Genomic DNA, 23,841 nt, shown 5'->3' with positions numbered 1-23,841 from the left:
ATGGTTCACTAAGATTGATCTTCAGGGTGCGTATAATCTTGTGCGGATTAAGCAGGGTGATGAGTGGAAAACCGCATTTAATACGCCTGAGGGCCATTTTGAGTATTTGATGATGCCTTTTGGACTTTCTAATGCTCCTTCTGTCTTCCAGTCCTTTATGCACGATATTTTCCGTGAATATCTGGATAAATTTATGATTGTGTATTTGGATGATGTTTTGGTTTTTTCTGATGACTGGGAGTCCCATGTTCAGCAGGTCAGGAAGGTGTTTCAGGTCCTGCGGGCCAATTCTTTGTTTGTAAAAGGTTCAAAGTGTCTCTTTGGAGTCCAGAAGATTTCTTTTTTGGGGTATATTTTTTCCCCTTCTACTATTGAGATGGATCCCGTCAAGGTTCAAGCTATTTGTGACTGGACGCAGCCTACATCTCTTAAGAGTCTACAGAAGTTCTTGGGCTTTGCTAATTTTTATCGTCGTTTCATAACTAATTTTTCTAGTGTTGTTAAGCCTTTGACGGATCTGACTAAGAAGGGTGCTGATGTTGCTGATTGGTCTCCTGCGGCTGTGGAGGCCTTTCAGGAACTTAAGCGCCGGTTTTCTTCTGCTCCTGTGTTGCGTCAGCCAGATGTTTCGCTTCCTTTTCAGGTTGAGGTTGATGCTTCTGAGATTGGAGCGGGGGCGGTTTTGTCACAGAGAAGCTCCGATTGCTCGGTGATGAAGCCATGTGAGTTCTTTTCTAGAAAGTTTTCGCCCACTGAGCGGAATTATGATGTTGGTAATCGGGAGCTTTTGGCCATGAAGTGGGCATTTGAGGAGTGGCGTCATTGGCTTGAGGGTGCTAGACATCGTGTGGTGGTCTTGACTGATCACAAAAATCTGATTTACCTTGAGTCTGCCAAGCGTCTGAATCCTAGACAGGCTCGTTGGTCACTGTTTTTCTCCCGTTTCGATTTTGTGGTTTCATACCTGCCAGGTTCAAAGAATGTGAAGGCGGATGCTCTTTCTAGGAGTTTTGTGCCTGATTCCCCTGGAAATTCTGAGCCCACTGGTATCCTTAGGGATGGGGTGATTTTGTCGGCTGTCTTCCCAGACTTGCGACGTGCTTTGCAGGAGTTTCAGGCGGATAAACCTGATCGTTGTCCGCCTGAAAGACTGTTTGTTCCTGATAATTGGACCAGTAGAGTCATCTCCGAGGTCCATTCTTCTGCGTTGGCAGGTCATCCTGGAATATTTGGTGCTAGAGACTTGGTGGCCAGGTCTTTTTGGTGGCCTTCCTTGTCGAGGGATGTGTGTTCTTTTGTGCAGTCTTGTGAAGTTTGCGCTCGGGCTAAGCCTTGCTGTTCTCGGGCCAGTGGATTGCTGTCACCTTTGCCTATCCCGAAGAGGCCTTGGACACACATTTCCATGGACTTTATTTCGGATCTCCCTGTCTCTCAAAAAATGTCCGTCATCTGGGTTGTGTGTGACCGCTTTTCTAAGATGGTTCATCTGATCCCCTTGCCTAAGTTACCTTCCTCCTCTGAGTTGGTCCCTCTGTTTTTTCAGAACGTGGTTCGTTTGCATGGGATTCCGGAGAACATTGTTTCTGACAGGGCATCCCAGTTTGTGTCTAGATTTTGGCGGACGTTCTGTGCTAAGATGGGCATTGATTTGTCCTTTTCGTCTGCATTCCATCCTCAGACGAATGGCCAGACGGAACGAACTAATCAGACCTTGGAAACTTATTTGAGGTGTTTTGTTTCTGCTGATCAAGATGACTGGGTTACCTTTTTGCCGCTTGCCGAATTTGCCCTTAATAATCGGGCTAGTTCTGCTACCTTGGTTTCTCCTTTCTTTTGTAATTTGGGGTTTCATCCTCGTTTTTCCTCTGGTCAGGTGGAGCCTTCTGATTGTCCTGGAGTGGACATGGTGGTGGATAGGTTGCATCAGATTTGGAGTCATGTGGTGGACAATTTGAAGTTGTCCCAGGAGAGGGCTCAGCAGTTTGCTAATCGCCGTCGCCGCGTGGGTCCTCGACTTCGTGTTGGGGACTTGGTGTGGTTGTCTTCTCGTTTTGTTCCTATGAAGGTCTCTTCTCCTAAGTTCAAGCCTCGGTTCATCGGTCCCTATAGGATCTTGGAAATTCTTAACCCTGTGTCGTTTCGTTTGGATCTCCCGGTATCGTTTGCTATTCATAATGTGTTCCATCGGTCGTTGTTGCGGAGGTATGAGGTACCTGTTGTTCCTTCGCTTGAGCCTCCTGCTCCGGTGCTGGTGGAGGGAGAATTGGAGTATGTTGTGGAGAAGATCTTGGATTCTCGTGTTTCCAGACGGAAACTTCCGTATTTGGTCAAGTGGAAGGGTTATGGTCAGGAGGATAATTCTTGGGTGGTTGCCTCTGATGTTCATGCTGCTGATTTGGTCCGTGCTTTTCATAGGGCTCATCCTGGTCGCCCTGGTGGTTCTCGTGAGGGTTCGGTGACCCCTCCTCAAGGGGGGGTACTGTTGTGGATTCTGTTTTTGGGCTCCCTCTGGTGGTTACAGATGGTACTGGGTGACTTGTGTTCTCTGCGGTCTCTGGTGTCCACCTGTTCCATCAGGATATGGGAGTTTCCTATTTAACCTGGCTTTCTTGTCATTTCCTCGCCGGCGATCAATGTAATCAGTGTGTCTTGTTACCTCTGCTTTCCGCTTCTGTAATCATCAGGACAAGCTAAGTTTTTGATTTTCCTGTTCCACGTTTTGCTTTATTTTTGTTTTAGTCCAGCTTGCAGTTATGTGATTCCTTGTTGCTGGTTGCTCTAGTGGGCTGATATTACTCCTCATGTTCCATGAGTTGGCACATGAGTTCAGGTAATTTCAGGATGGTTTTTTGTAGGGTTTTTCGCTGACCGCGCAGTTCACTTTTGTATCCTCTGCTATCTAGTTTTAGCGGGCCTCATTTTGCTGAATCTGTTTTCATTACTACGTATGTGCTTTCCTCTCATTTCACCGTCATTACATGTGGGGGGCTGCTATTTCTGTGGGGTGTTTCTCTGGAGGCAAGAGAGGTCTTTGTTTCTTCTAATAGGGGAAGCTAGTCCTTCAGCTGGCGCGAGACGTCTAGAATCATCGTAGGCACGTTCCCCGGCTACTGCTAGTGTTGTGAATTAGGTTCAGGATCGCGGTCAGCTCAGTTTCCATCACCCTAGAGCTTGTTCTGTTTTTTGTGTGCTTGTCCCTTTGTGATTCCCTGCCATTGGGATCATGACAATAGAGACAATGAGGAGTAAAGGGCAAATGGTAGATAGAGCCAGCCTGTACCTGAATGAGGAAAGAGGGACCCCAATGCACGTTTCGCACACTTGCTTCCTCGAGGGGTGTATGTAAGAAGTTGAGAACAACTCCATACCATCCACAGTGCAATGGACTTTGTCACAAGTTGAGCCAAACTTTAGTTGAGATGCTACGTACTATTCTGCCCATCAAAGAGCAAATTGGCCAATCCGAGCCATATACCGTTCAAGCTCTTCCTTGACCTGAAACAGACATTTATGAGATTGTTAAGAATCAGAAGAAAATGCCAAAGTGGTAAACCACAGCCAACTAAAAACTCTGACTAAAAGTCCCAGTCCAGTTCCTGAAAAAGAATTCAGAGAAGAGTCCAAACCAGATTCTAAAGAAGTCATCACTTCAGACTCTGAAGCAAAAAAAAAATCTGTAAGATGTTCCTGTTTGGCTGGCTTTTCGGTCCTTAGTTAAGAATAACCATCCCACAGATCTTTCCTCATCAGAGTAAACCTATATTGACTACCAGCCTTCAGTAGGTTAACTTATTAACTCTCCGTCAACTGTGGAGTGTGGAGTTATCTATTGATTGTCAAGCTGTTACTACTAGTGATTCCTTGAGAAGGTCTGAGAGAGCTACCAAAAGTCACATTCCCACTAGATTACTTGACTAAGTGAACTGCAACTTATAAATGTTTAGTTAACCCTGAGAAAAAAATTGTTGATTGCAGACCCTAAGCAGTCTTCACCTATTATTATATGAACTCTAGTGCTATTGTCCTCCACATAGTTTCTTTTCAATGTTCTTTTTATTGATTTTCATTAAAGAACAGATATACAAGCATGTACAGTATAAAATACATAAAACAGTTAATAGAACGACATTAGAAAAACTTCGAGTAAGAGCTCTTAGGACAAACATAGAGCTTTGAGGCTACTCAGGATATGCGTAGAAAAGACAAATGTAAAATGTGGATGATAAACAGTAATCAATTGGAAGATATATAAGTCCTGTTTCATACCAAGAGATAGGAAAATATTCCTGCAATCGAACATTAATTATGATCAGCCTAAAAATGCTGGTCGTCTGAAAAATAAAAACACAATTAAAGGAGAAAGAATATAGAGAAGAGAAAGAGGTAGAAAAGAAGGGATCAGAGATCAGGGATAAAGATGGGGGGGGGAAGCACCTTGTTCTGCATCTGGTTCTGTTTAAGGTAAATCTTCAGTTATCAGATGTTTGTTAGACCTATAGTGTCCTCCACATAGTTTCAGTTGTTTTATATGCTCCAAGAGACTCAAAGGAGTTGGAAATTGCGTTCCATAATGTTGGTTGATATTAATGGTTTTAGTTGGTTTATGTGCTTTATCTAATGATTTTTCTTCTAGGTTTCTAGTTGTGTTCCAGATGCCATTCATGTGTGAGGACATGCATATTTCTAAGATGAGCTAGTATGTAGTACTCCAAAGCAAGGTACAACAGAATGTTTACTGTTATCTGTCAGCACAAATATCTTTATATCACCCTCTATTGCATTCTGTAAATGTTAATCTTCTTATTGCACCAGGATCCAGATATCCTATACTGCTAAATATCAAAGACTCATGTTTTGCACTTATCTGCTCAGGATACCACTGGGATACTACTAGACCAAGATCATACAGTTTATGCAGATAAAACCAGCTAAGGAATCTGTGTACTTAGGAGAATATACAATGGCACCAGGACGTTGCCTGGGAATTGCACAGTAACTGTGCTTGCTGCAATAGATAGGAAACTATGTTCACTAAATATTAAGATAAATGTACCTGTAATTCTTAAACAAGTAACTGGTTACAATTAACCCTATGGCTACCCTGTTCCTTGGACTAATTGGAGTGTACCACATTACATCTCAGTACCAAGGGGCAGAGGCTAATTAAGTGCACCCTGACATCACAAATCCTTTATTTTTGTCAGTGACATGGCGGAGTGGTAACTTCCGCACATCAACGTTGATATTACACATAATTTTATTATTGGGCAGACCTTTACTTTGTCCTAGCTGAAAGAATAAGATATAGGTTCGTGAACAGAACAGTATCTTACTCAAACAGGAAATTACCAAATACCGAACCACCATGGAATAAGAAATCACTAGAAAGTCTTGAAGCTCAGGAATCTTTAGAATATGCCTTTATTTATAGAAATGGCAACAATATATAAAAAGATTTTAAAAAAATAATATATATATAAAAAAAAACGCAAGGACAGGATTACATGGTACCCATACTCAGCAGAGTAACCCCCCCCCCCCAATACGGAATAAATCCTTATATTTACTTTTTTCGCTGTGCATATCATAAGGTGCAAATATTATATAAAGTGCAATAATTACATAAAAAATGTGTAAAAAAAAAATACAAATATTAAAACACTATACATGTGAAGGTTACATAAAAAAGGGGGGCTCAAATAGCATTGTGAAAAAAATAGAGATAATTATATAAAAAATGACAACACACTTATTTAAAGTGCCCGAGTGCATAGACTTATATAAGGTCTATAAACACATGACCATACACAGAGGTGCGATAGCACAGCAATATCACTTATGTATGTACCTGGAGGGGAGGCTGGGTCCTGAGCCTGCGGGCGCCCAATGCGCGTTTCGGATATGTTTCCTTCGTCAGGGGGTCAAACAGGAAATTACAAACGGTCTGTAGAGAAGATGTCAGGGGGTCAAACAGGAAATTACAAACGGTCTGTAGAGAAGATGTCAGGGGGTCAAACAGGAAATTACAAACAGTCTGTTGAGAGGATGTATTAGCTAATAAAGTCTGGTGATCACAGCAGCCTCTGCGCTGATCAAAAAAGTAGCATCTCTCACTGTAATGTGATCTAACAGGCGGGTAAAAACAATTTCTTGCTAGTGAATTATGAAGACAAGGGAATTCTAAAGATCAAATACAATAGCTGAGGTTTAAAGGGAGAGATTTTTCCAAAGATACTGTACACCATGCCCTTAAGGTACCTTCACACATAACGATATTGTTAACGATATCGTTGCTTTTTGTGACGTAGCAACGATATCGTTAATGAAATCGTTATGTGTGACAGCGACCAACGATCAGGCCCCTGCTGGGAGATCGTTGGTCGCTGAATAAAGTCCAGAACTTTATTTCGTCGCTGGACTCCTGCTGACATCGCTGGATCGGCGTGTGTGACACCGATCCAGCGATGTCTTCACTGGTAACCAGGGGCCGCGCTTAGTAACCCGATGTTTACCCTGGTTACCATCCTAAAAGTAAAAAGAACCAAACACTACATACTTATCTACAGCCGTCTGTCCCCGGCGCTCTGCTCTGCACTCCTCCTGTACTGGCTGTGAGCGTCGGTCAGCCGGAAAGCATAGCGGTGACGTCACCGCTCTGCTTTCCGGCCGCTGTGCTCACAGCCAGTACAGGAGTGCAGAGCACAGCGCTGGAGGACAGACGGCTGTAGGTAAGTATGTAGTGTTTGTTTTTTTTTACTTTTAGGATGGTAACCAGGGTAAACATCGGGTTACTAAGCGCGGCCCTGCGCTTAGTTACCCGATGTTTACCCTGGTTACCGGCATCGTTGGTCGCTGGAGAGCTGTCTGTGTGACAGCTCTCCAGCGACCAAACAGCGACGCTGCAGCGATCCGGATCGTTGTCGGTATCGCTGCAGCGTCGCTTAATATGAAGGGGCCTTTAGAACACAGTGATGGGTTTATTTTTCACCAAAGATGCATTGTAATGACTATTATCTGTCTATTCCATTTCATGCTGCCCTTTTCTCACATCACGTCTTCTCTTCCCATGATAAATTAATAATATTTCAACTTCAAAATAGGGTGATAGATAGTGCTTCACATATAAAAACAAACATTTAGGTATAGTTGAATTTGGCAGATGTTCTATTATCTGTTTGTCCCAGGGAGATATTTTGCTTTTTTTTCAACAAGCCATCTGTATTCGAGCGCTTAGTATATAGCTCTCATGAGACTTCTATAATGAGTGGAGTTTCAACAGCTTTATTATGAAATAGCACATATTATGTTGTTCTGCAGATAAAATAAAATTATTGCAAATCAATGGTTGATTTACTTCCAAGTCACTACATTCGTTGCAGAGCAGTTCGTAAAGTTGATATCAGCTAAAATACATTGGGATCCGTTTTCCGTTTTGGGCTCAGGGGGTAACTACAACCGGTGCAGGGGTTGCAATCGCACCCGGGTCCTGGAGCCTAGGGGGCCCTAAAAGTCCTTTTGGCCTATAGAAAAAGACTATTGCTATTAAAGATTTCAAATATTTGGGGGCCCCGTTGGCACTTTCACATCGGGGCCCATGAGTTTCAAGTTACGCCACTGTTTGGGCTGCATACTTGTGATAACTTTACAGCTTCTGTTTATGGTTAAAACATTTATCCATTTTGTTTCCTAATTGCCTAATCTAAATGTAACCCCTAGAAATATTTAAGTGTTTCTGATGTTTGAGATTATTGAAATGGGTGTCCAGTCAAAACCGATAAGTCTGCAGTCACTCTGTGTAACTGCAGACTCATGAATCCCCCAACGCATGCACTGTGCACTGCAGGGATTCCCTGATTTCAGACCCGGGACTGGAGGGTATGTATAAGTTATACATAACCCCAGGCAGTGGGCTTGGCCTCCACAACTTACAAATGTATAGAGAGCGAGGCCGTGCCCACTGGTCAGGGGTATGTATAACTCATACATACCTTCCGTTTCCGGGTCTGAAACCGGCAAATCCCAGCAGCGTACAGTGCGCACGCTGGAGGAAGTCATAAGTCTACAGTTACACACAGTGACTGCAGACTTAACGTTTTTGACCAGACAACCCCTTTAATTCTAGATACATTATTACAGGGGACCTGTCAGCTGATTCATGCTGCCCAAACTGTGGGCAGTATTAATTATATCCTGGCTGCATAATTGAAACCAGGTATTTTTTTCAATAATTTAAAGATCTATTCCCTAGCCCAAAATGACACTACTCCAGCGCCATCCTCAGACAGCTTTTCTCAGCCCATCCTCAGACAGCTTTTAACTTGGTGATTGACAGTTCTCTCACATAATGAGAGACCTGTCAATCACTTCTAACAGCTGTAGATAAAGTGGGTTGGGTGTGTCACCAGACTAATCTTGTCTTTGGCTATGGTTTTCAGCTGGATCATTAAATTATTGAAAGCAGAAGATTGATAACATCAGAGCCAGTTTTGGTCGACAACCCCCAGAGCCCTTCCTCCCAACTGCCCAGCCCTTCACCTCCAAAACCAACTTCTCCACCATTACAGAAAATGGACTCTCCACTCTACTCTCAAGATCGCAACTCACCACTTGTGCACTTGACCTGATCCTTTCCCACTTCATCCAAAACCTCGCCACAGTCTTCATCCCAGCCCTAACCCATCTCTTCAACCTATCACTAACAACTGGTGTTTTCCCCTCAAGCTTTAAACACGCCTCAATCACATCTATCCTCAAAAAGCCCTCTCTTGACCCATCCTCTGTATTTAGCTATCGCCCTATATCATTTCTCCCCTATGCCTCAAAACTACTGGAACAACAAGTCCATCTTAAACTGTCCTCCCATCTCTCTTCCTGTTCCCTGTTTGACCACTTACAATCTGGCTTCCGGTCACACCACCCCACTGAAACTGCCCTAAGGTCACGAATGACCTATTAACTGCCAAGGGCAAGCGATACTACTCTGTCCTCCTCCTCCTGGACCTGTCGGCTGCCTTTGACACAGTGGACCATTCCCTATTACTACAGACCCTCTTATCCCTTGGCATCACAGACTTGGCCCTATCCTGGATCTCGTCATACCTAACAGAACGGACATTCAGCGTCTCCCACTCACACACCACCTCCTCACCTCACCCCCTATCTGTTGGTGTCCCACAAGGTTCAGTCCAAGGGCCACTGCTCTTCTCCATTTACACCTTTGGCCTGGAACAGCTCAGAGAATCTCACGGCTTTCAGTATGACCTCTATGCTGATGACACACAGATCTACATCTCTGGACCAGATATCACCAGTCTACTAACCAGAATCCCTCAATGTCTGTCAGCTATTTCATCCTTCTTCTCCGCTAGATTTCAAAAACTTAACATGGACAATGCAGAATTCATCATCTTTTCCCCATCTTACGTGACCCTCCTAACAAACCTATCCATTACAGTAAATGGCTGCCCTCTCACCCCAGTCCAATAAGCTCGCTGCCTCGGGGTAATCCTTGACACTCGTCTCTCCTTCAAACCACATCCAAGCCCTTTCCACTTCCTGTCACCTTCAACTCCAAAATATTTCATGGATCCGTACATTCCTAAACCAAGAATCTGCCAAAACCCTAGTCCATGCCCTCATCATCTCCCGCCTCAACTACTGCAACCTCCTGCTCTCTGGCCTCCCCTCGAACACTTTTACACCCCCCCAATCTATACTAAACTCTGCTGCCCGACTAATCCACCTGTCCCCCCACTATTCCTTGACCTCTCCCCTCTGTCAATCCCTTTACTAGCTCTCCATTGCCCAGAGACTCCAGTACAAAACCCTAACCATGACATACAAAGCAATCCACAACCTGTCTCCTCCATACATCTGTGACCTCGTCTCCCGGTACTTACCTGCACGCAACCTCCGATCCTCACAAAATCTCCTTCTCTACTCCCCTCTTACCTCCTCTTCCCACAATCGCATATAAGCTTTTTCTCACGCATCACCCCCACTCTGGAATTCTCTACCACAGCATATCAGGCTCTTGCCTACCATCGAAACCTTCAAAAAGAACCTGAAGACCTACCTCTTCCGACAAGCCTACAACCTGCAGTAACCACCGATCGACCAAACCGCTGCACGACCAGCTCCACCCTCACCTACTGTATCCTCACCCATCCCTTGTAGATTGTGAGCCCTCGTGGGCAGGGTCCTCTCTCCTACTGTACCAGTTATGACTTGCATTTTTTAAGATTATTGTACTTGTTTTTATTATGTATACCCCTCCTCACATGTAAAGCGCCATGGAATAAATGGCGCTATAATAATAAATAATAATAAAAAGATATACCCGGCTTCAATCATGCAACCAAAATCTGAATCATGCTGCCTGTGATTTGGGCGGCATGAATAAGGTAACAGGTTCCCTCTAACTTAAAATGAAGGATTTGTTAAAATAATAGTAAAATGAGAAAAATAGGAAAAATTTAGTTTTATTGCCTACACATGTGAAATAAAGGCAATGGTTAAAGATGGGCAAATAATTGTACTGAATTCATCTTGAATTTTACAAAAATGTGCATTTCCTAAAATGCACATTTTGTTTGTAATTCGCTTTTGTGCGGATTAAGCTGACCGCCATTATTCTAAGCTCTAATGGGCCATCAAAAGGTTAAAAAAATGCAAAAATTGTTATACTCTCTGCTCATCTCTTCAGTGCTTCGGCTACTCATTGCCACCTGTCCTGTTCTCACTGCATCTCTGATCCTGTGCCGTTCACAATGAGCTTCTAGCACTGTGCTGGACTTCTGGGTGTCATGGACTTTTGGGAGCATGCTGCGCAGACATGTTAAAGGTCACGTCTTATTTTGTGACGTCATGGCGCAGTTGACATCATGCACCTGTGCTGTATCATCCACCTGGGCGCCATGATACCCAAAACTCTGGCACATTGCGGGAGGACCAAAGACACCAATGCAAGCAGCGGGGAATCAGAAGATGTAGCAAGGATCAAACGGATGGAGGTGAGCAAAGGGTGAGTATAAAAATTTATTTTTATTTTTAACATATATTTATGACCCCAGAGCATAATAAGGGACAATACATTTGAAAAGAAAGAACATAATAAGGGACATTAAATTTGCAAAGAATAACTTCTCCACAGATCAAATTTCCTTGGTAAAAATGGAGTAGTTATCGGAGCTGCCTTCGCTATCTTACAATAGTTATCAGAGCTGTATATCGTCGTAACTTAACCTCCTGTGGGGTAGTGTGGCTTGGAGTCTTGCAGCATGGGTGCTGAGAGTCACCAAGTTGCCCGTCCTGCTGGTGCAATGTTGAAGCAACAGTGATTAGCACACGGCGCCTCACCCTTTTGGCTAGCGACCCACTGAAAGGTTCACCATGACGAGGCAGTTGGCTTCATACAATCTAATCAGAATGTTACACTAAGAACCTCATGTTCAGTTTTGTAAATTTTTGCCTCGCGGCTTTAGATTAATGTACGAATTTTTGAGTTGTTCTCCATGCTTTCTTTACTACAGTTCTGACATTGGTATTACTATCCCCTCTTTAGTCAATTTCTTGTTCAGCTAACAGGCATTCAGACAGCTGTATTTTTTTCCAGCACACTGAACTTAAAAAGATTTAGTATCAATTCTGATAAATTAAAAATTACAACATCTACATGACTGCATCACCAGAACCACCGTCAGTACAATAAAGCACCAGAACCATTGTCAGTACAGTAAGACATCACCAGAACCACTGTCAATACAGTAAAACATCACCAGAACCACAATCAATACAGTAACATATCACCAGGTCCACTGTCAATACAATAATGCATCACCAGAACCACGGTCAGTATAGCAATACATCACCAGAGCCTCCATTAGTACATGAGTACATTGCCATGGTCAGTACGACAATGAATTGTAGTGTCATGTCATTCCCATATACTTATTTATTTATTTTACTCAGTTATATAGCTCCTCTAATTCTACAGCACTTTACAGACATTATCGGCATTGTTCCCATTGAGGTTCACAATTTAGATAATTTAGATTCCCTATCAGTATGTTTTCTGGAGTGTGGGAGGAAACTGGAGAACCTGGAGGAAACTCACAAAAACGCAGGGAGAACATACAAACTCATATACAATTGTATTGCATTAACCTACAACTCCCAGTATGTCCTTAAAGGGGTTGTGTGGTCAAAGCCGATAAGTCTGCAGTCACACTGTGCACTGTGGGGGATTCGCTGGTTTCAGACCAGGGAATGGTGGGTACAGGGACGCTGCTTCCATTAGGCGATTTGAGCCCTTTGGCTCAGGCGGCAGAAGAGAGGGGGCGGCAGATTCCGTAGTAACTGGATTTGCGCTGCTAGGTTGTTTTTTTTTTGTTTTTTTTATAAAACTCCGGGGTCAAGTGCCCGCCCCCCCTCCTCCCTCCCTCCTTCCCGCTCCCCCTCCTCCCTCAGTCCTTCCCGCCCCCCCTCCTTGAAGACGTAATACTCACTCATCTTCCTCCAGCGGTGGCTGCAACTGTGTCTCAGCGCCGGCAGCGTGTCCTGTCTTCAGCGGTCACATGGTACTGCTCATTTAAGGTCATGAATATGCGCATATTCATGACCTTAATTAGCGCTATCATGTGACCGCTGAAGACAGGAAGGAAGACGCTGCAGAAGAGATGCCAGGAAGTTCTGTTCTGTGCCGCGCGGTGAGAGGTAAGTGTGACAGGGAAAAAGGATGGGGAGCCATGCACGCAGGGTGGGAGGATAGGGGAGGCATGCACGCAGGAGAGAAGGATAGGGGAGCCAAGCACGCAGGGCAGGGAGAAGGATGGGGGAGCCGTAACGCAAGGGAGAAGGATGGGGGAGCAATGAACGCAGTGGAGAAGGATGGGGAGCCGCAAACGCAGGGGAGAAGGATGGGGAGCCGTGAACGCAGGGGAGAAGGATAGGCGAGCCGTGAATGCAGGGGAGAAGGATGGGCGAGCCGTGAACGCAGGGGAGAAGGATGGGGGAGCCGTAACGCAGGGGAGAAGGATGGGGGAGCTGTGAACGCAGGGGAGAAGGATGGGGGAGCCATGAACGCAGGGGAGAAGGATGGGGGAGCCGTGAACGCAGGGGAGAAGGATGGGGGACCCATGCACACAGGGGAGAAGGATGGGGGAGCTGTGAACGCAGGGGAGAAGGATAGGGGAGCCATGAACGTAGGGGAGAAGGATGGGGGAGCCATGAACGCAGGGGAGAAGGATGGGGGAGCCGTGAACGCAGGGGAGAAGGATGGGGGAGCCGTGCACACAGGGTGGGAGGATGGAGTATAAATATGGAGTATAAATACTAGGCCCTATAGGGGGGACACAGTGTGAGAGGACAGTGTGAAGAGGGGGCCGGTATAGAAAGGAGAGGTCAGTGTGAAGAGCATGTACCATAAGAGGGACAGTGTGGGGGTCATATTTTGTGCAGACAATATAGTGAGGGGCAATTTTTTATTCTAGAGCATTATAATGACACTCGTATCTTTAAGGGCGTCTTGTGGAGACTTTCTGCAAAAGAGCGGAGAAGATGGAAGTCTGCAGAGACGGCTGTGGGTGAGAAAACTCATCATGGGGTCTGGACAAGATGAAGAAAAGAAGAACGGCTCCATAGTCAACACCATCTATAAGGTACCTGGATGTAAATGTTATTTGTGATACTAACTAATTCTCATGTTTTTATTTATGTTAGAAGCTTTAAAGGGAATGTCCAGGTTTGTAATGAGTCTGCAGTCATTCTTTGTGACTGCAGACTTCTGACTTCTCACAGTGCGAACTGCACGCTGTCAGGATTCTCTCGTGCTGGTGATTTACATACACGCGGTCACGTGCTGACTAGACATGTGTAGCCTCCGTCATTGAAAATGAACTAAGCGAGGCCGGGCACGTCTAGTCGAAATGTGGTCAGAAGTATACAAATCACATGCTTGTGCTGACATGACTGTCCACCGGCAAGGGAGAATCCTAGTAGTGTGCAGTGCATGAGTTGTGAGACTTCAGAAGCTGCGATGCCAGGATTCAGCTCTGCAAGTTCCAGTAGTCGTCACATGGACACTTCACTCATATGCGATTTTCATACTTATGGTCCTGTGACAACGAGCTTCTCTTCTGCTTCTCAGTTTTTCACTGAACATTGAGAGCATTAGGGAGAGGAGCTCGTGGGTACATGACTAAGTGTGCAAATCGCATATGTCCTTGGTGGAGGGGGGGCACCAAAATGAATTCTTGTCCCTGGTGCCAGAAACCCTAGATACACCTCTGCCGGTATGCCACTGCAAGCAGCGATTACCAGGTCCGGTGGAGGGATGTGTGTGCACAGGCAGTGAGGCAGGGACTGTGGGGGGGGGCGCCATTTTTCCGTTCGCCTCAGGCAGCAGAGAGGCTAGGTTCACCCCTGGGTGGGTATGTATGATTTATACATACTCTCAGCCAGAGGTCACAGCCTTGCTCTCCATACACTTGTATGGAGTGAGGCCACAGCCTCTAGTCGGCCATGCCCTCTAGTTGGCCATACCCTCTAGTCGGCCATGCCCTCTAGTTGGCCACGTCCCATGGCCAACCACGTCACTGGACAGGGTAAGAGTATGGAGCATTGCTGCGTCCACTGTTGGGGGGTGTGTATAACCACATAGCGCATACTTTCTTGGACCACATAGCGCATACTTCAGGTCCTCCAGATTTAGGACATGCTTTAAAGATTTTTGTAAATCTAATATCATCACTAACCTCAAATTATGCAAAAATATATAAAGGGTGCCTACTGCTAGATATTAAAGGACTCGGTTGCATCCAGTGGCCTCATCCCAGCACATCAGCATAGCTTCCATCATATACAGTGGCTTGCAAAACTATTCACCTCCTTGGCTTTTTATCTATTTTGTTAGAATACAACCTGTGTTTAAAAAATTTTGTAATTCGATTTCTGTGTGATGTATCAGCACCAAATAGTCTAAGTTGGTGAAATGAAGTGAGAATAATATAGGCATAAATTAAATTTTTGAGATTTAATAACTAAAAATTGGCATGTGCATATGTATTCACTCCTTTTTCTATGAAGCCCCTAAAAATTTGTGGTACAAGTAATTCCCTTCACAGGTTACATGTTTAGTGAAAGGAAGTCCACCTGTGTGCAATGAAGTGTCACATGGTCTATGGTGAGATGAGGCTAAAATTGAACTTTTTGGCCACCATGGTAAATGTTATGTCTATCACCAAACCAACACAGCTTATCGCCCCAAGAACACCATCCCCACAGTGAAACATGTTGGTGACAGAATCATGCTATGGGGATGTTTTTAGCAGCAGGGGCAGGGAAATGGTTTAAGTTGAGGGGAAGATGGATGGTGAGAAATACAGGAATTTTTTTTGCCAAAACCTCCTTCAGTCTGTAAGTGATTTGAGGCTGGAACGGAGGTTCACCTTCCAACAAGACAATGACCCAAAGCATACTGCTAAAGCAACACTTGAGTGGTTTAAGGGGAAACATGTAAATGTTTTAGAGTGGGCTAGTGAAATACCAGATCTTAGTCCAATTGAGTATCTGTGGTCAGACTTGAAGTTTGTTGTTCACAAGAGGAAACCATCTAACTTGAAGAAGCTGGAGCAGTTTTGCTTTGAGCAAAGGGCAAAAATCCATGAAGTTTTCAGTTATTTTGTCCTAATTGTTGTTTGTGTCACAAAAAAGAAAACCAAATGTTCACATTTGTAGGCGTGTTCTTTACATGAACTGATGCAAATCCTCAAAAAAAACAGTGAAATTCCAAGTTGTGAGGTAGCAAAACACGAGAAATGCCAAGTGGGTGACTACGTTCACAAGCTACTGTAGATTATTTGACCAACTTGAATATAATAGTAAACTCAATACATTAATAACAAAGGTAAGTGATATTCATATTGTCTGAGGCAATATTATTCTATGATCAATTTATAGTGTGAGCCATATTTGCAGAAGAATGGTGTAGTACACCTCAATTTTCTAGGCAGTTTACTATCATGATCATCTGCCACCCATTCTATATATCTGAGAGGATCAAGAAATCAACATGTTCTGTCTCATATGACCATGCCACATTATGACATCTTTCAAGAATTATCATAAATTATTAATAATGACCAATTGGTGATCAGTTTTGTGTCTCAAATGAATCACCCGTAGGTTCATTAATTCTCAGCAGATTGATGCTGGGTCTGAAGTTGGCTCAGAATGGAGAGGGGGCATCATGGGGTGGGACCTGGGACTCGAACCAATTTCTCAAAAGACCTCTTAAAGTGCATAGCTCCGGAGACAGAACTATGACGTTCTACTCATTGGACTCCCTCTGCGCTGTGTGCATGCTCTCCTGTTTCCTGAGCTACGGTCTTTTAGGTCTTTGTTTTGTGACCGGTGAGAGCCTCAGACCTGGGAGACCAAAGACCTGCTTAAAATGGGCATAAAACATAAAAAATATTACAAAAGTTTAGATACTTTTTAAAGTGAATATCTCAAGTTTGAAAGTTAATGCCTATCCACCTGCTCCAGGCGCCGGCTTGTCCTCCTCTGGGACACTGCATTGATCTCGGCAACATGATAAGGTCACCTTATTCCACTGTTGTGACTTCAGAAGCATACGCACGCCACCGCACGTCAGGTCAAGGAGCTGATTGAAGCTCCACTGACCCTGGAACTGCCGGCCAGAATGGAGGTTCATTTGTAGTCTCGCTCCACCTCCCTCCTCCAGAAAGATGCCAGTTTTCTTAGAGTCTGGAGGAGGTAGGGAAGTTTAATAAAAAAACAAAAAAATTATATTAATTTTGACCTGGGCGCTGCTCCCTGCAAATCATCTCCCTAGGCACTGGACTTCTGGTGCCTAGGGGCAAATATGGGCCTACCCCCTGATAATGCAGTTTGCTCCCTGATGGGTGGATCACAAGGTGGATGTGAGCCTTGTGGGTAATTAGGGTGCTGCTCAGCCTTCACTTGTTTTCATGCATCATCACAACTCCACTACTGTACTTATCTCCTCTTTATGTGATTTAATTCATATCTGTAGTTGGCTTTTCTGCCCTCTCTGAGACTGTAGATACTTTCACCCCTAACTCCCTCTGTGTACAACTCCCTTCATTCTGCTATCTCTTTCACTGAGACAAGACAGAAGGATTTCAAGAACAGGCATTTGACAGGTTTGTATCTTTTTTTGCAGATCACTCAGCTTAATTGACTTACTGGTAAAAATGGCAGAACGTTTTCAATGAAGACTGTTTAGAAAAGCTTAAAGATGTTCATAGCCTTTAAAATATAATGAAGTTTTGCAGGTCCTATAATGGTAGTGTATATCTTAGTAAGTCCCATAGCAGTTGTTGGGTCTGCCATGATTGTATTTCAGCTGAAAATTGAGTAAGAATAACTTGTATTTCACAGTTAGAAATGTTAAAGAGAAACCCACAGGTGTCAGGAAAGTGTAATCTATTTCCCATTGAGTCTCCAACCTAAATTTATGACGTTAGAAGATGCAGGATCAGATTTGGTGGCCTGGTTGTAGAGGGTAACATGGAGGAAAGGGGCAAAAAATGCCCAGATCCTTTATAACAGATTGCTTCTTGTGCTGTATTTAATGGTCTGATCTGATCGGCAAAATGGGTGAGAATAGGACACGCACTGAGTTGAACGGAACCGACACGGGAAGCTTTATTAAATTGGATGGATCTGTTTGCTGCCTGCTTTTAAAACAAAGAGTTCATCATGGACAAGGAATACTGTAATGAGTCACAAAAGCAATGACACAAATATTGTATTGCCTATCAAATAAAATAAAAAAAATCAGCAAAATCGTTAAGAAAGTTTGTTTTTTAGGGGTTAAAAGATTTCTGAATTATTTACAAACATTCCTTTGATGTTGCACCAAATGCTGAGTATACTAGCATCATTACAATGAATTTGATGACTATTAAGTTAGAAATATATATGCCTTGTCCTGGCTGATGGGCTCTCATGAATTGACCAATTTATACACTAAGAATGGTTGTAGATGACGAGGAAAAAGCTAACATGTTAAACACCTTCTTCTCCACGGTATTCACGGTGGAAAATGAAATGCTAGGTGAAATCCCAAGAAACAATGAAAACCCTATATTAAGGGTCACCAATCTAACCCAAGAAGAGGTGCGAAACCGGCTAAATAAGATTAAAATAGATAAATCTCCGGGTCCGGATGGCATACACCCACGAGTACTAAGAGAACTAAGTAATGTAATAGATAAACCATTATTTCTTATTTTTAGGGACTCTATAGCGACAGGGTCTGTTCCGCAGGATTGGCGCATAGCAAATGTGGTGCCAATATTCAAAAAGGGCTCTAAAAGTGAACCTGGAAATTATAGGCCAGTAAGTCTAACCTCTATTGTTGGTAAAATATTTGAAGGGTTTCTGAGGGATGTTATTCTGGATTATCTCAATGAGAATAACTGTTTAACTCCATATCAGCATGGGTTTATGAGAAATCGCTCCTGTCAAACCAATCTAATCAGTTTTTATGAAGAGGTAAGCTATAGGCTGGACCACGGTGAGTCATTGGACGTGGTATATCTCGATTTTTCCAAAGCGTTTGATACCGTGCCGCACAAGAGGTTGGTACACAAAATGAGAATGCTTGGTTGGGGGGAAAATGTGTGTAAATGGGTTAGTAACTGGCTTAGTGATAGAAAGCAGAGGGTGGTTATAAATGGTATAGTCTCTAACTGGGTCGCTGTGACCAGTGGGGTACCGCAGGGGTCGGTATTGGGACCTGTTCTCTTCAACATATTCATTAATGATCTGGTAGAAGGTTTACACAGTAAAATATCGATATTTGCAGATGATACAAAACTATGTAAAGCAGTTAATACAAGAGAAGATAGTATTCTGCTACAGATGGATCTGGATAAGTTGGAAACTTGGGCTGAAAGGTGGCAGATGAGGTTTAACAATGATAAATGTAAGGTTATACACATGGGAAGAAGGAATCAATATCACCATTACACACTGAACGGGAAACCACTGGGTAAATCTGACAGGGAGAAGGACTTGGGGATCCTAGTTAATGATAAACTTACCTGGAGCAGCCAGTGCCAGGCAGCAGCTGCCAAGGCAAACAGGATCATGGGGTGCATTAAAAGAGGTCTGGATACACATGATGAGAGCATTATACTGCCTCTGTACAAATCCCTAGTTAGACCGCACATGGAGTACTGTGTCCAGTTTTGGGCACCGGTGCTCAGGAAGGATATAATGGAACTAGAGAGAGTACAAAGGAGGGCAACAAAATTAATAAAGGGGATGGGAGAACTACAATACCCAGATAGATTAGCGAAATTAGGATTATTTAGTCTAGAAAAAAGACGACTGAGGGGCGATCTAATAACCATGTATAAGTATATAAGGGGACAATACAAATATCTCGCTGAGGATCTGTTTATACCAAGGAAGGTGACGGGCACAAGGGGGCATTCTTTGCGTCTGGAGGAGAGAAGGTTTTTCCACCAACATAGAAGAGGATTCTTTACTGTTAGGGCAGTGAGAATCTGGAATTGCTTGCCTGAGGAGGTGGTGATGGCGAACTCAGTCGAGGGGTTCAAGAGAGGACTGGATGTCTTCCTGGAGCAGAACAATATTGTATCATACAATTATTAGGTTCTGTAGAAGGACGTAGATCTGGGGATTTATTATGATGGAATATAGGCTGAACTGGATGGACAAATGTCTTTTTTCGGCCTTACTAACTATGTTACTATGTTACTATGTAAGCACCTAGACCTTATAATAATATGATAAATAGCAGTAATGCAGTCTAAATTTAATATATTCAAAGTTAGCATACATTTTAGCGCCTATAGAGGCTACTGCATTTTTTGTTTGTATATTATGCGGTCATATCAGCTTGCACCTGTTCATTCAGTTTGAAGGTGCTGGTCAGTTATTATACTATTGGAGGTGGTGACTGCCTTCTTTTCTTACTGACCACTCCTCCCATCAGATTAAAGGGTCACACAGATGAGCGTATAAATCAGACGTGTGCTGTCCGTTTTTTTTATAAGAAGGGAGAAGAAAGACGCTGCTACAAAAATTGCACACCACCCGGTATATGAACATGCAAAAAAACACTTTATTGGCATAGACAATAAAAACAATTAAAAACATAGAACCACTGTAAACCACTTGGACATAAATACATGTGTATATACATAGCAATAATTATACAGCCTATCAATATGTCCATAGAGAATATACACCCTATATGGACATGTATGCTGGTAAACACCTACCTAATGGCTCATGAGGACTCTGAATACAAGCCTATTATAAAAGGGATATATATCCCGCAGAACCCACAGGCAAGTGTGCCAAATAATGACCACCCACCTGCCCATATGAAGGGAAAAAAAAAAAAAAAAGAGCCTAAGCAGTGAGGGCAAGATATCCCCAACCCAAACCTGTACCAACCTATGTCCGATAATCTGAGGTGTCCAGGGGGAGAGACAGTGGACCCTAACCCCACGCGTATCGCCGCCTTAATGAGGCTTCGTCAGGGGAAGTATGCATTAGCCAAATAAACCAGTGTTTATATGTCCCAGATAATTGTTTTAAGCTCTCACTGGTGTATCCGGAGTCCTACCATAGGAGCGTGATAAACATCCACGCCCCTCACCCGGAAGCGACGCCCATCCAAGTGTCATAAGACCAGGGCTGCATAGCACCTGCGCGCATAGTCAGATAGCTCGTGCGCGTGCGCAAATCTGACCCCAGGACACTACGCAGGAGCCGCACAACATCCTCCAATGGCGCATGCACCCCTACCAAAACACTTGTGTCTCCAAGAGACAGTGCGCATACACAGATCAATCATCATGATCACCCAGGGCGCACACTATACCACATCTGACAAGAGCACAATGCGCCCCCTCAGGACTAAAAAGTGGTCACCACCAAACTATGACCGCGCAAATATATGCTATAATACTAGAGGCCACGTACATAAGGAGAGCAGCCTGAACCAGCGCGCGTCCGCAACTGGACTACAGGAGCACAACGATATCAAACACAATATAGAAAACCACCGTTCTGCGCATGTCCGGGAAATAATCCCGGACAGCCACAGTTCGGGGGTTGAAGCAAACTGTGTACACATAGAGCCAAACAGAAAAAAATGCAAAATGCAGGCCAGGGGAGGATAGGCAGGGGGAGAAAAGGACAGGAAAACAGGAGAGAGAGAAAAAAAAAAAATATATATATATTAAGGAGTAATGTAAACATAGGTCAAGAGGGTAGCAAAATACATATGCATTGAAGCAATATATAGATGCATCTATACCATAGCAAATGGATCCTAGTAAAAGTCCACCCATCATACAGTTATACCGCTACATCCAACCTAATATACCCATCCCATATAACATACACTCCTAATACAATAAAACACCCATATACCATACCCATACATAGCCACCCATAAACCACTGTATACTGTATATATAACCAACACACATACATCCCCCATATCACATACAAGACTACAAACCACAACTTGACTTATACACACACAACCATACACAATACCACATATATACATGTGCACCAAGGGGCTACATCCCCCAAACATCCCGCACCAATCAAACAATGAACTAACAACCAACATCATAAGTCAATTCATTTATTGTAATAAATCATAACACAAAAGGATGATTTAAAAGTATCAACCACAGAAAAGAGTATCAACAGCAGAAAAGGAAAAATAAATATAGAGGACACAATTGGTCCATATGATACAGTAGGGGGTAACCTATCCCTTTAGAATATAAATATTCTCCAAAATCCCCACCAGAACAAGATCTCCGACGGGGAATGGTAAGAGGCCCCAAATGACCTGCCTGCCCCATGAGCCAAGCTGATTAAATGGAATACCCCCCAAGGTCCGCAATAGATGTCAGGCCGAATCCATCACATAGGGGCCAAGAACCATTGGACTCCCAAATATCCTACCTACCCCATGAGCCACCTAATATAAGGGATATCCCCATAGATCCACAGCTGATATAGATCCAAGTGTTCCACACAGAAACCCAAAATTATGAGACCGTACCAAATATAGGACCCATATACAAATAGAAAATACTGGATAGTCCCAGATTCCGATGTTCCTCCAATGGAGCAAGATCCAAGAACAGCATTCATCCATACTGCTCTTTCCATATTGAGCCTGGGTCCCACAGAATGGTCCATAATTGCTCCAGTTCCAATAGGGAGAGTGTAGTCCAACAGTCCACATATTCAACCAAGGAAGCCGGTGAACAGTAACTCTTCATTCAGACCTGTAGGGGTGACAGATCCGAGATTAAAAATCCACCGAGACTCTACTTGAAGTAACCGGTTTTTGGGGGATCCCCCCCTCTCTGACATTGTAATTTTCTCCAATCCCATTATCCGTGTCTTCAATGTACTGCCAGAGTGATGTGATAAGAAATGGGCCGCTACCGGGGTTAATGCTCTCCCCTTCTCCATGTCACTTCTTGCCAGATTGATTGTGGAGAAGTGTTTTTGGATTCTCTGTCGCAACTCTTGTGAGGTCTGACCCACATAGACCATCTTGCAAGGACAGATGAGAGTATAAATGACGCATCCAGTCCTGCAATTGATGTAACCTCCAAGTCTATGCCTAGATCCATCAATGGGGTTTTGAAAGGTTTCCCTGGTTGGACCCATGTGGGGACAAATGTTACAGTCTCCACAGGGGAACGACCCCCTAAGCCTCACTCCACGATTCAACCGGGTAGTCTGTCTTCTATAGTGACTTTGGACTAGGAGATCCCTCAAATTGGGTGCTCTCCTAGCTACCAAAAGGGGCTGTTCACCCACAATGTTAGAAGTGTTCAGCTTAGTAGCCAAAATGCCCCAATGTCTACACAAGATACCCCTCAATTGCGACCAGTGTGTATTATAGTTTGTAATGAATCTAGTATCATTCTCCATCATGACTTCCAAATCCAAGAAGGTAGCTGAGGAGGAAGATGTTGAATAAGTCAAAAAAATGTTATATGGATTCTCGTTCAACCCATCCATAAATACCCTACACTCAGCTTCTGTCCCCAACCAAACAAAAAACACATCGTCGATAAAGCGCATCCAATAACGCACCTTATCTTTGAATGCATCAAGTACATATACCACAGTGGCCTCCCACCAACCCAAAAATAGGTTGGCTAGGGCCGGGGCACATCTGGCCCCCATGGCCACGCCGGAGGTCTGAAGGTAGTATGTCCTATCGAATGTAAAATAATTATGTTTGAGGACAAATTCCATCAGATCCACAATTAATGAGTCGTGCATTCTGTCAGAATGCCCCGACTGATCCAAAAAATAAAGGACTGCCCTAACCGCATCTTCGTGATCGATGTTTGAGTAGAGGGACTCTACATCACAAGTAACCAGCAACGTGTTACTAGGTAATATAATATCCCGGCACTTCTTGATGAAATATGAAGAGTCTAAAATAAAGGAAGGTAATTTCTTAACCATAGGTTGCAGAAAGTGGTCGACATAGATACAGATTTTCTCGCATAGACTGCCGATACTGGCCACAATTGGACGGCCCGGTGGCTTACAAAGATCTTTATGCACCTTGGGGAGCATGTAAAAGGTCGCAATGATTGGGTGTTCAACCCACATAAAATTAAATTCCTGGCCATTAATGATCCCCAAGTCCCGAGCCCTTTCCAAAAGGCCCCTCAACTTACTTGAAAACACCCTTGTCGGGTCTGATGGTAACTTCCGGTAAAATCGGACATTGTCCAACTGGCGATGGGCCTC

The sequence above is a fragment of the Ranitomeya imitator genome, chromosome 3, assembly GCF_032444005.1.
Source record: "Ranitomeya imitator isolate aRanImi1 chromosome 3, aRanImi1.pri, whole genome shotgun sequence".
In the NCBI taxonomy this organism is placed as follows: Eukaryota; Metazoa; Chordata; class Amphibia; order Anura; family Dendrobatidae; genus Ranitomeya; species Ranitomeya imitator.
This window is presented reverse-complemented; position numbering follows the sequence as displayed.